Source organism: Elephantulus edwardii, unplaced genomic scaffold, assembly GCF_000299155.1.
Source record: "Elephantulus edwardii isolate Elephantulus edwardi_28Jun2011 unplaced genomic scaffold, EleEdw1.0 scaffold00011, whole genome shotgun sequence".
Taxonomy (NCBI): domain Eukaryota; kingdom Metazoa; phylum Chordata; class Mammalia; order Macroscelidea; family Macroscelididae; genus Elephantulus; species Elephantulus edwardii.
Genome location: NW_006399761.1, coordinates 2,364,893 through 2,378,132, shown reverse-complemented (window position 1 = coordinate 2,378,132; position 13,240 = coordinate 2,364,893).

Here is a 13,240-nt window from a genome sequence, read left to right as displayed (position 1 = left end):
TTGCTGTTCCTGAGGAGGGTCTGTGAGGGCTGTTCCTCTTAGGACTCGAAGTAACCTCGGAGTCCCCAGGTCCTGCCCCTGTGGCCAGAGGGTCTGGGTGTGTGCACAAAAGGTCCTCTCAGCAGTCGCTGGCCTTTCCCTCAAACTGCAGGGCTGAGAGGGATAGGCTGGTCCTCAGAAGACAGACGCCATCTGAGGAGGAATGGCAAGGACCACAAGGAGTTCCTAGCCCAGAAGATTCTAAACAAGAAGCCAAATCTGCGACTCCCCTTCTGTGTATTGAACTGAGTCCCTTCAAAATATGTGTTGGAGTCCTGACCCCCATACCTGTGGATGTAACCCTAATGAGGAACAGAGTTTTCTTCGTTACCGTAATATGGCCGTAGCCAGAGAGGGTGTGTCCTGAGCAGCAGAAAGATGGAGGAAGCACAGACGTGGGAAAGAGAGCTGGTGACGGTCAAGGGACCGAGGGCACAGGGCCTGGAGGTGAGACAAAGACTTCCTTCAAAGCAGACCGAGAGAGAGGCCCCCCTAGAGCCAGTGACCAGAATGGAGACTTCTAGACTCCTAAACTGAGAGAAAATATTTTTCTATTTTTTAAAACTATCTCTTATGCTACTTCCGTTAAAGCTTTTGTAATTGTTAGGCACCATCAAGTCAACTAAGTAAATCACCAGCTTGCGTTATGTTCATTAAAGCAGCACTAGGCAAGTAGGAGGGAGCGCTGGAGACCTAGTGGTTAGAAGCTGTGCTGCCAACTCTAAGGCAAGTGGTTCAAATCTTCCAACTGCTCCACAGGAGAAATATGGACAATCTCCTGGGCAATTTCTAGCCTCTGAAAACCCACTAGAGGGTCAGCTGGGAGTCACTTCCGACCCAACAGCAGTGAGCTGCACTGCAGTGAGGTAAGAGAGGCTCTGCCGAGAACACAGTGAATTCCCTTCACACTTGCGAGGCCAGAGAACAGAGTTGCTTAGACTGGGGATTTCTGCTCAGCTGTCCATGCTCAGCCTGTTCATCTTGAACGTGAAACCTCTCACTGTTGCTTGTTGTTAAGGTCACGGGTGAGGATTCACGATTGACTCCACAACACTGAGTCCGAGTCTGAAAGTTTAATTAATTCATTCCTTTCTCAGGGAATAGGGTGACTTTTAAATTAAAACCGCGTATACAAATTTTGTACTCAAACCAATAGAATTTTTTTTTTAAAAGACATCGTGAGACTTCCGAATGCTCAATGGCATTTCTTAACATCTTCTGGTTCTCACCTAAGCTCCTCTGGCTGCAGTGTAAGCCCCTGGGGACAGTGCCATGCAGGACCCAGTTGTCACAGAGCGGGAAACATGCTTCCTACCTAAGGGTGGTCTCCAAACTGGAATGTGAGGGTACAGCAACTGTCCTGGGCAACTCCAGTCTGAAAATTCCTGTTCTAAAGACTCTGCAGCTCCTTGGGAGAGAAAGGCCAGGCCCCTCCAAAGAAAGAGGCCTGAAGTGGACAGATGTGGAAAACAGAGGAGAAATCATGAACACGTTTTATTTCTAAATCGTTTTAAGACCACTGCATCGCAGCAAACTGGAGAACAGTTCTCTAATCCATTCGGAGTTAGTTTTTCTTTTTTCTTTTTTGCAGCAGCATATGAAAAATGTCATTTAAATATCCACCAGCAGCTGTAGCCCATGTTAGGAAAACACTTTCGTTCCTTTCATCAAAGTCCCTTGATTAATGTCCCACTTTTCTTTGACACTTTTTCCATAGTTTAAATGGGGGAGGGGGAGGGGAGAATAAAAGGCTGTACTATTATCTGGAAGAAAATGAAGCCAGTAAGATTTAAAGTCTGTTACATTCTACAAGCCGTGGCAACATGTATCGGGTAGGCTTGGGGTCAAATGCAAATGAGCATTAAACAGAGGTGCATCTCTGCTGGGCCTCTGGAAAGGGATGAGGTGAGAGATAGAGAGGCGGTAGAGAGGGCCTGGGCAGGGCAGTGGTGGGAGGGTAAGAAGGTGATTTTCCTGGCTGAGAAGATGAGAAGGGCTGGCTGGCCTGCCCCGATCCAGCAGCAGGACAGTGGGGCACCGCTGGGATTTTGTGAATGGGACACTGAGGCCTCAGCTGACAGGGACACTGTGCGGGAAGGAGTGAGGGAAGCGCCTGCAGACGGAAGCTGCGCCAGCAGGAAGGCCGGGCAGATGGAGTGAGGGGAAATCGCAGCGTGTCTGGCACGGCAGCTGATGCCATAATTTAAAGGTCAACTCAGTGGAAAAGGAAGAGAAAAAAGGGGCGGGGGGGTGTCAAAATGACTTTGCCTCCGCATTATGGCGCTTAACCCCTCCCATCCCGGCACAGCTCTACTTGGTCCTTTCAGCCACTTAAAGGTGGAGTTTTTCTTTTTCCTTCTTGATGCAACATTCTGTATATTCAAGGTCTCCCCTAAAAGCTCTAGCCAGAGCTGTCTCTCCAGGCTCCTCGTGGTTTACTGTAAAAGTTGTGCTGCAAACCCAACGGCAAACAGTTCAAATCTACCAGATGCTTTGAAGGAGAAGGATGGGCAGTCTTCTCCTGCACAATTTACAGTCTCTGGAAAGCTGCTGGGGAGCCAGCTATATGAGCTGGTGTCTGCCAGACAACAACAATAGCAACACAACGTAGAAACTGTGCTGGAGTGGGGAGTCATTGAACAGTTGCAAATATTTCTGGGTTTCTGTAACAGAAGTGTTTTTTTCACTTGCCTTTCAGAGAAAAAGAACATTCTCCTTTTTTGAGAGAATCACTATTTGAGCAAATAAAAATCAGTAGTTTCGGTCCCACCGTGCCCAATGTCCTTGGAGACAATTGAAGTCACCGTCAGACGGAGAAGCTGTAAGAACCCCATCTAGTGAACTGTTTTTATTTTTACTGAGCGGAGCTGGGTTCTCTCCACTGGCTGAGCTGCTTTTGGGGAGGAATGTGCCTTTTCTCTACATGGATTTGGGCTGCCTCATGCCTATAAATTATGGAAAGTTCTCGGGGAACTGTGGAGGTTTTTGTTGGCATCGTCGTTTGCCAGAGGACTGGAGAGAAAGCCCCAGGGGCTGTGGGCATGACTTGCAGGCGTGGGTGTCAGCTGCGGAAGGTCACGGAGTGGTCCCTACTGTGTTGGTATTGAAGGAGGACAAAGCTAAGTGAATCACCCTGGAGTTATTACACATGAAGATCATCAGAGACAGACCCCCACTGCCAGTGGCCTATGGTGGGGCAGACACAGAAATTCATGTGGAGGAGAGCAGAGGTCCAGCTCATTCCTGTGGACAGTGGATGGCTCACGAGCTGGCTTAATGTGCCCTTGGCTCAAGGAAATGACCCAAGGACTGGCCTGAGGCCCACTGACCCCCTCACTTCCCTTCCGTTATCCCAAATGTCCAGTGAACGCTATTTAAAGATACAGTCCAGACTTCACTGTGTGGTGCAGCCCCCAGTCCTTCCTAGACATGACTTTGAAGGACTTCAGACGGAAAGATGGGGAAGGTGGCACATGGTGCAGCTGGAGGTGGGCAGATGAAGGTCGTCCTTCAGAGCGGCCTCTTGGAGCAGCAGGTGGACAGTTGTGCTTAATGCAGAGCAGAGCTGCAGCCCTCCGTCCGGCCTGTCGCAGGCATGATTAAGGCCCAGACCTAATCTCCCCTCCCCCAAACCCTATGCCAGTTTGCTTCCGTGCTGGGCCATCCACTCGGCCTCGTGTGGTTTTTCTTCCTCACATCGGAGTCCCATCATCCCTGTTGGGAAGGTTGGGCCTTGGTGAGAAGTGGGGTCTCGCAGCTCGGGAACTCTTAGGAACACCCTGGCTCTGTGTGTACCAGGCGTAGGCATGGTGGAGTAGAAGCACATAGGTAGAGGGCATCAAAGTGAATCACTACAGAGAGTGCTGAACCTTGACCTAGACCCTTGGCCTCAGGCTGGTAAAAGGCCACTAAGATACTAATCAAGGGCCGTGTTCACTGCAGGGTCAGGCACAAGTGAGGCTGCCTTTGTCCACATGGGGCTGGGAAGAGGACACCTGGGAAGAGCAACTTGGCATCTCAGTGGCCAGCAGGGGGCTCAGTGGGACCCTGGGGAGGGCTACCTCTGGAAGAGAGCCTGCAGTGGCCTCTAGCCTGGTATGAGGACTGAAGGCAAATGAGGGACTCTACGACGAGTCAATTGTCAGGTAGTGAACTCCCTGTGCCAGCAGGTATGTAACAGATGGCCAAGGCATTATCTTCTACCAGGGGATTTCTTTGCCATACAGGTTGTTATGGTTCCACCGCGCTCTGAGCTTTTGTTGGCACATCAGTATGTTCCCCGGAGCAGACCGGCACACACTGTACTCTGACACCAGCCCCCCAGGGGGCAGTGACGGGTGAAAGTGACCGAGACCAGGAGAGACAAACACATTTCACTCAGAGTCCCTCATTCTAGCTCTAATGTGACTGTTGGCATTGCTGTGTGGATAATTAAAGAGACAACTCATGTATGCCTAAAATAACAGAAAACAAAAAACAAACTCATAACTGATTTCACAGTGGATTTCACAGGCTGTAAATTACACCAGAGGAGAGTGCCGGTCTTTAACCTGCCGAGCATCTGGTAAATTCAAACCAGTCACTTTTGGGTTTGCAGCATAACTCTCTACCCACTAGGCTACCAGAGGTCTAATAAAATAATTAAGAGAGTTGAAGAAATAAAACTGTGAATGTCAGAGCTAAGGAGACTGAAAGTGCGGTTATGTCAGTACATGACCAAAGAGGGGAGCTCTCTGAGAGCAGGGACAGCACCTCCCCAGCTGTTGTTCCACCCCACCCATCCCATGGGGCTGGGGCGTGTGCTAAGGGGGTCAAGGAGAGAGGGTCCACACCTGCCTGGGGCTCAGGGGTGCATCATGAGCTGAGAACACTGCATGTCTGCAGCAGTCCAGGTGAAAGGCTGCCACATTCTAGCAACATCCAGGCCCCTCCAGAGGCTGCAAGCAGAGAGTGAGCCTATGCTAGGTGTCTGACCTCCAGCTCTGCTGCCACCAACACTTTGAAAGGCCAGGTGCCCCTGGGACACAGGTCTCCTCCGCCAAGAAGCAGCCAATTGTCTCCAGCCTCTACCTTCTTCTCAGGACAAGGGAGGTCTCCTTAATCCCCAGGTGCCCAGCGCCAACTGCAGCCCCTTCCCGCTGGCCTTAACCTCATTCATCTAGTTGCCTGTCCTCACTGGCCTGGGATCTCTCACGTGCCGGGCATGCAAAGGGGCACAACCTTGTGGTAGGTTGCTGACGGCCTCAGGCTTCGTCTCAGGGTTTGGTTTTGCTTTCAGAGACCTGTCTACGGTCACAGGTCCTGGTCTAGAACACAGATTATGGCTGAGGGCAAAGCACTGGAAAAAGGAAGGGGCCGTCAGAATCAGGCGTGTCTGGGACAAGCTATGGGGTTGTTTGGGATGCTGTACAGGGGCTGGGAAGTAGGAAGGATGGGAGGGAGGACACATCAGCTGCCGGGCTGGGGTTCAGAGAGGCAGCATCATGAATCAAATCTACACAGTGCAGGGGAGTCTCATGTGGGTGTATAGCCTCCACTCTCCCTCTCTCTCTCTGAACCTCAGTTTCTTCTCCTGAAAACTGGAAAGGCTATAGGAAGAATCCCAAGAGCTGTAAAGGTTGCTATGAATAGAAAAGATGATATTCTTGAACTCCTGCTTACACACCTCCAGCACAGAAAAGCTCACTACCTCTCAGTTCACCTCTGAGCCTACCAAGTTCACCAGAAGGCATATCAAGGCTGCAGCTGGAGACTGTGGCTCCATTAAAACCAAGGCCATGACCAAACCGGGACAGAGACTGGAGAGCTGGAAGGTGATGCTTTTCCTCTTCAGGGTCTTCCCTGAGTCATTCCCTCAGCACTGGCCAAGGACCCCCGACTTGACCTGCTCTGTCCATTGGTGGCACGGCATCACCCACTCTGATGGACGTGTACCCACAGATGCTCCACGGATACTGCTAAATCAGCAATCATTTCTCCCTGAGCTGGTCCCAAGCTGGCCTAGGGAGCACTCCCCTCACCCCTTGGTTTCAAGCCCCTGGAGAATAAGGGCATCTGGGGCAGCCTAGGGGACCAGTAGGAGAAGCAGCCAGCGAAGTCGGGCGGCTGCTTCAGACCCGTGGCAGGAAGTCACGACCAAGATTCATCTTGGAAAAATGCGACTAATGCTGCACAGCTGGGGTTTGCTAATCAGAAACACAGGCCCAGAGGTGGCAGCAGGGACAGGCCCAGAGGGCAGGCCCGACAGCGAGGTGATAATTGGCAGCAAGCTCACAGTCCTCCCCACCCTCTCTGGCTGCTGTTTGGAAACAAAGGTTGTCACACTGCAGCCTGCAAGGGTGCTTATCTCCCTCTGCCCTGCCTGCTGGCCCAGAGACACTGGCATCAGTCTACACAACAGCCCAGAGACAGTGACATCAGCCTACACAACAGCCCAGAGACAGTGACATCAGCCTACACAACAGCCCAGAGACAGTGACATCAGCCTACACAACAGCCCAGAGACAGTGGCATCAGCCTACACAATAGCCCAGAGACAGTGGCATCAGCCTACACAACAGCTCAACTCTGGTCCTCTTTCCTCAAAGGATGGTGGAGGGTGTGATGCTGCCACTGAGCTGACTTCAACCCACGAGAACCCTGTTTATGTCCAAGTAGAACCCAGTCGGTAAGGTTTTCAGCAGCTGAAGGTTCTTTTTGGAGGCAGCTCATCAGGACTTTTTCTGAAGTGTCTGTGGGTGGATTTGAACCTTCAACCTTTCAGTTAGCAAGCAGGCATGCTCATACCAACCTCACTCACTACCATCAAGTCAGACCAATTCACAGCTGACCCTCTAGATGGTTTTCAGAGGCTCTAAACTGCATGGAAGGAGACTGACCATCTAACTCTCTTGGGGTAACTGGGGACTTGAACCACCTGCCTTTGAGTTGGCAGCACAACTCTACCCACTAGATCATCAGAACCACGTTTGTGCTAACCAGGAACTTCCAAATGACAGACTTCCCCAACCCCTGGGGCTCATTTCTCTTCCCCAGTATCGTCTGCCATGAGAAGAGGGTCTGGGATCAGCCTCAAAGCCCATCTGTCTCAGTGGGGACCGAGACCACTTGGTTTCCTCTCCGAGGGACTTCACCATCTGGACTCAGACTTTCCTGGGGAAGGGGTGAGTGAAAGGGCTCCAGGGCTGAAGTCCAGGGAGAGAGGTGAAGCACTGAGCTGGGCCAATGCCTCTGAGGGTACAATCCAGCTGTGTTCACCATGCGTTTGCTGTGCCTGCATGTGGGGCGGCAGGCATCACGGTGAATCACTGACACTTTCTACTCTAGGGAGGCTCACAGTCAGTTGGAAAGAGGAAAACAGAAAAGGGGACATTTCGGTAGAGTTAAGGGCAGGGACAGGGCCCCCAGACTAAGAAAGGGCTCCCCTGCTCAGGAATGAAAAGTGAGCTGTTCTGGGGTCCCCGGAGAGGGGGTTCCATGGAATTCTCATTCAATGATCACCCTCTCCTTTCTCTGGGTTTTTTTGGGGGGGTATGGGGGGTGTCCTGGCCCCGCTAAGCCCCTATTGCTGGCTGAGCTGTCTGCTCTCAGCCCTGCTCTCTGGCCTGCCCGCACCACCCCCCCACCCCCCGCCCCCAGGAAATCACAGAAGTCAGCAGAAAGGCGGGGCTTGAAAGGCCATCTGGCCTTGCACGCCCATGCCAAATGGCCTCTAGCATTCATGCATGAAACACCCTGCTTCTTCTGGAGCACTTAGAGGGGTGCAAACATCCTCCTTCCAAAGGTGTCCAGAAGCCACGTTTCACAGCTCTCTGGGGAAAGACAAACTCCCCTAACTACAGGGCCAGAATCAGCTTTCCAGAATCTTCCAGTCTTGACATTGCTTTACAGTCTCTGGAGCCTCAGAGGAGAAAGTACCCAATTCACCCAGCTACCTGAGGACCAGGCTGCCCTGCAGAACCTCCTGCGGCCCAGGGACCACTACCCACCCTTCCTGCCCAGCGCACCCCACACTGTGCTCTTGCTCCCTGGCTCCTCACTGCCCTTGGACAGGACACATCACACTTCCTTCACTCTAGCCAATGCACACCCTCTGCTGCACCCCGGATACCGAGAACCCAAATCCAGGGTGGGGGAGTCCACAAAGCATTCGTCTCCCCTCTTCAGGATAAGCATCACAAACAACCTTCACTTTGACTCTCCTGGTCGCCATGTGCTAGAGCCTTGAGCAGCCTGGCAGAGCCTTCTACGGGTAGGATCTTCCTTCTCACACCACGATGCCTACCAGGGCCACCCTCAGAGGCCGAGTCCAACGCCAGCTTCACAGGTGGGGTGCACCAAATCAACCTCATCCTCACCCCTTTCCCATCTGGGCTCTGAGTGGTAAGACTCAGTGTCCAGTTACCTCTCCAGGGCCAAAGAGGAGGGGGTGATGCAGGCCAGGGGTGCAGGCACAGAGGGGAGGAAGGCAACAGGAGTGAGATCTGGGACAGTGACTGGAGGGAGCAGCGGGAAGCTCTGGAAGACACGCCGTGGGGAAGAAGGATTGAGAGGGCTATCAGGGAGCAGAAAGCGAGCAGCAGCTTCTCCAGGGTCAGAGGTTGAAAGCAGGGACCAGGAAGTAAAGAAATCAAAGGGCGGCAGCAATGGTGGGAGCTGTCACGGTAGAGGATTCCTCACAGAGTGTCTGCCATGGAATTTCCCAGCATAATAATAGAGAATTTAAATAGACCACAAGTTGCTTAATGTCAACTGTATAAATAATCCAAATCCCTTGTTCCTTTTGTTCCACAGGCTATTTGTGTCAAGAAAGTGGGGCAGGGAGGAAGCTGCCACCCCAGGTCTTGGGATTTGGGGATTCTCTGTTCTCCTCCTTCAGGGCCCTGGGGGAGCAGGAGTTGAAGCTTGGGAGAAGGGTTTTGGCTTCTGAGCCAAGCTTTCCATCTGTGATCACACAAAGCGAGGCATGTAATCCCCACAAAACTCACACACATACGTGGACACGTCTCCACACTGGCATCTGACATGCATGCCCAGTGGTTGTCCACACTGGTTGGCTCAGAACACGCATGTGTGTGCACACTCAGACACGCAGGAAACCCCACAAGGCTCATCTGATGGTGCCAGTCACAAGGTCCTGGCAGGGGAAGATCTTAGCCACTTCCTTTCGCCTGTTCTGCTACTGAGAAACCCTGCAGAGAGCACCCTTGGGATGCCTGGCTCTGGAACACGAATCCTTCAGGATCCTGTTGGGTAGATGACAGAGTGCCTTTGGTCACAATGACTAACAAAAGCAAACTCATTGCTGTCAGTTCAGAAAGAACTCACAGCTGGCCCTCCAGGGGCCCGGGGCATATCAATCACACAGGAGGAGACTGCTCATGTTTCGCCCCCAGAGCAGCTGATGATCTTGATTTGCCTGTGATTTGGCAGCGTGACTCCTTACCCACTGCTGCTGTTGTCACTGTGTGTGTGTCATTGAGCTGGAAGTCACCCACAGCAGACCCTCCAGCGGGTTGTCAAAGGCAGTGAACGGCACTGGGGGAGACTGTCCACCTTTCTCCCATGGAGCAGCTGGTGAGTTCAAACTGTGGTCTTTGGGTTGGCAGTGCAACTTCTTACCCACTAAGCCACCAGAGCTCCTCAGACCACCAACCAGTCACTTCTGAAGTGGCTTCCTATTGGAGGAACACTAGGAAAGCCGAGTTGGAGGTCTTCTCCAAACCCGACTGCTGGTCAGTGATCAGAAAAGAGAGGTCTCCATCCCCTCCTCCAGTTATGTCCAGTCCCACCATGAGAGCCACAGGACAGGGAGGAGACACAGCCTTCACAGAAGGTCAGGGTCTTGGCGCAGCAGGGTAGCTCCTAGCTAACCATTTACATACACGACAGTAAAAGGGAAATGGCAGGACAGCACTGCCACCACCTCATATGAGGTATCTAGAAGGAAGAACAACTGCCACCACCCCATATGAGGTATCTAGAAGGAAGAACATGAGAGGGAAAGTGCGTAAGGAGAACGAATGAGTCCCACACAAACAGACACGCTAGTGCTGACCTGTAGCTGTTATGTGTGATGTTCATTCTGATTGCTCTGTTCTCAGGCGGGGCAAGTGCTAAATATTGAAGCCTGTGTTCCTAATTCACACACACACACACACACACACACAGAGAGAGAGAGAGCAGGTAACAGAAGTGTCAGGAGTATGAGTGAGGGGGAAACCTACCTCCCACATATTCTCCATTAGAAAACCCTGTTCCGGTTCCAATTCTACTTAGTCCTTGCCATGGATTGACCTGTATCCTCCAGCACTATGTGTTAGGCCAGCTAGGCCATTAGGATGGTTAATTTTGTGTGTTACCATGATCAGAATCCTCAGCATAATGTAACTATTCTATGTGCTATAAATTCTAAATTCGCTGGGAGCTTAGTGTTAAGGAGCTGTGCTGCCAAGCCAAAGGCATACAGTTTGAATCCACCAGCTGTTCCATGGGAGAAAGATGGACAAAACACTCCATGTCATTTATTACCTCCATAAACCCTCTAGAGAGTCAGTCCTCAGTCAGTTCTGACACAAGGGCACAGAGAAACACCATTAATAAGGCAGCATTATAAGTGGAGGAATAAAGATGTTTCAAAACATTTCAAACCTCACACATATCTGATGAAATCAACACTCCAAAGAAGCGGAATAACACATATATATATTTATCAGGTAAAATTATGGACTAAACTTAAAACTTTCTGATTGGAAGGTCAGGGAAGATAGAAGTGGATCAACTCAGAGAAATAGCTTTACACTAATTAGTGGGAAACACAAATATTTCCTTTGTTATGTTCGTCTAAAGGTTTGACCATCGCAAGAAAAATTCTTTGTGTATGCCTAAGTCTGTGTAGGTTTGATGGTTGCAAAGGAAATGTGTAAATGCGAAGATGGAGTAATGGCTCTGATCTGCGTCAATTTTTATGAGTCAAATGCCTCACTTCTGGAACTCTTGCACATCGCCTCCTTTTGATCAAAGATTTCCTTAAATTCTGTGATCACTATGTGTTCTTCCATGGGAACTGTCAATGATGACATGATTCTTTCTGTTAACTGTCAACACATTACAGACTACATCAGAGCTGAACATGTGACTCTTTGGATGTGTGGGCTTTAGACCAGTTTTGAAGGTCTCTATTTTAATAGTTGGATACTATCTGACTTCTCCATCCTGCCAACGCCTAGCATTCAGAATGTGAGCTTTGATGGGAAATCTGTATAAAGCCACATTAATAGGACTTCTTACAAAATAGATCTTATCTATGTAGACAGTCTCTTTTTAGGCATTAAATTGGTCCGTTGACATGACATCAGGTGTGTATTTCTCTCAATACAGGATTAGTCCAAGAATTATCACCGTAACAAGTAGTACCACTAACCTAGTTAGCAGTACAGATCTACTCCAGGATCCAATCCTTCTATGCTAAATGAAAAAAGGAAATATCTACACACAGGTGAACTCCGGTGATGTAGTCTGTAGAGGACTGTGCTGCGAACCTAAAGCCCTGGACTCTCGGACAGTATGAAGCCACCAGAGGCTCCACAGGAGAAAGTCGGGCAATCTCCTCCGAGGATTGACAGCCTCAGAAACCCACTAGAGGGACAGAGATGAGCTAGTTCTGACTCAATGGTACTGAGTGAGAATGATACTGCTATATCCAGATAGATTTCTATTCTTAGAACCCAATGGAAAGTTTCTAGAAGCTGAAGTCAACTGGCAGCAGCACAGGGTGTATGTGCGGGGCTGTGTGCAAACGTACGCCATGGTCATGCTCTCTCCATGCTGTTGCGTGGAGCCAGCTCACAGCTAATCCTCCAGTGGGTTTCCAAGGCTGTCAACCTTGCTGGAGGAGATGGTCCATGTTCCTTCTGCAGAACCGCTGGAGGCTCTGAACCACCAGAGATGGGCCACCTTTGGGTTAGCAGTGTAGCTACCTACTGACCGTGTCACCAAAGTTCCCTGGTCATTGTCATGGTCATGGTCAGGTGCCATCAAGTATGACTCACAGCAGCCCTGTGAACAATAGATCTGAACCCTGTCCTATGCTATGCCATTATCAATCCCAGCCCACGGACACAGTCACTGTATCAATCTCTCTCACTGAGAGGTCATTCTCTCATTTGCCTCCACCTTTCCAAGAATGATGCCACTCTGCAAGGAATGCTGTTGTTGTTGTTGTTATGTGCCAGCCACTGAGTTGAGTACAACTCACAGCAATTCTACAAACTAACAACCCGAACCCTGTCCTATCCTGTGCCATCCTCACATTTCCTGACACACAAGAGCCCACTGCGGCAATCACTAGGTCAGTCCACTTGGTTGAAGGTCTATCCTCTCCTTCACCGATCCCCCATCCTTTCCAGTATCATGTCCCTCTCGAAGGAATAGCCCCTCCTAGTAACATGCTTTGGCATGTGAGGCAAAGCCTGATCGTTCTTGCCTCCAAAGAGCACTTCGGCTGCACTCTCTCCAAGACATATCTGTTCTCTTGGCCGTCCAGGGATATCCAGTGCTCTTCTCCAACACCACAGCTCAAAGGTGTCAATTCTTTTTCTATCCTTTTTCATTGCCCAGCTCTCAGATGCATAGCAAGTGACTGGAAAGTCCATGGCCTGAATCAGATGCACCTTAGTCTTCAAACTGACATCATTATTCCTCAATAATTTGGAGACTAATAACCTGCCCAAAGTACATGAGATGAAGCTTCACCATTCTTGCCTCTACTGAGCACTCTGGCTGCACTTTCTCTAAGACATCTGTTTGTTCTCTGACAGTCCATGGAATATTCAGTACTCTTCTTCAACACTACAGCTCAAAGACTACATTGCTTCCCAAACATCAGAAGACATTTTAGACAACAAAAAGACTAAACAAAATGGGCTTTTGCAGTGAACAAAACTATTAGGAAGTAAGACTACTAAAGGTACACAATCAAACACAAGAACAGCTACAGCTAGAAGGCAAAGTTCTAAATATTTCAGCAGGTTTCATGAAGTCTTGTTCTGTGGTCTTGGGACCAGCTGTCTACCTCAGAGACCATCTGCTTCTGACTGCCTGGGCGTTTCAAAGTGATTTTTAGTTCTCCAGAGGATTGAAAAGTCCACGTGAGGAATCATTTAAAACCCTCAGAATATATTTAGTCAGAGTTTTGACATGT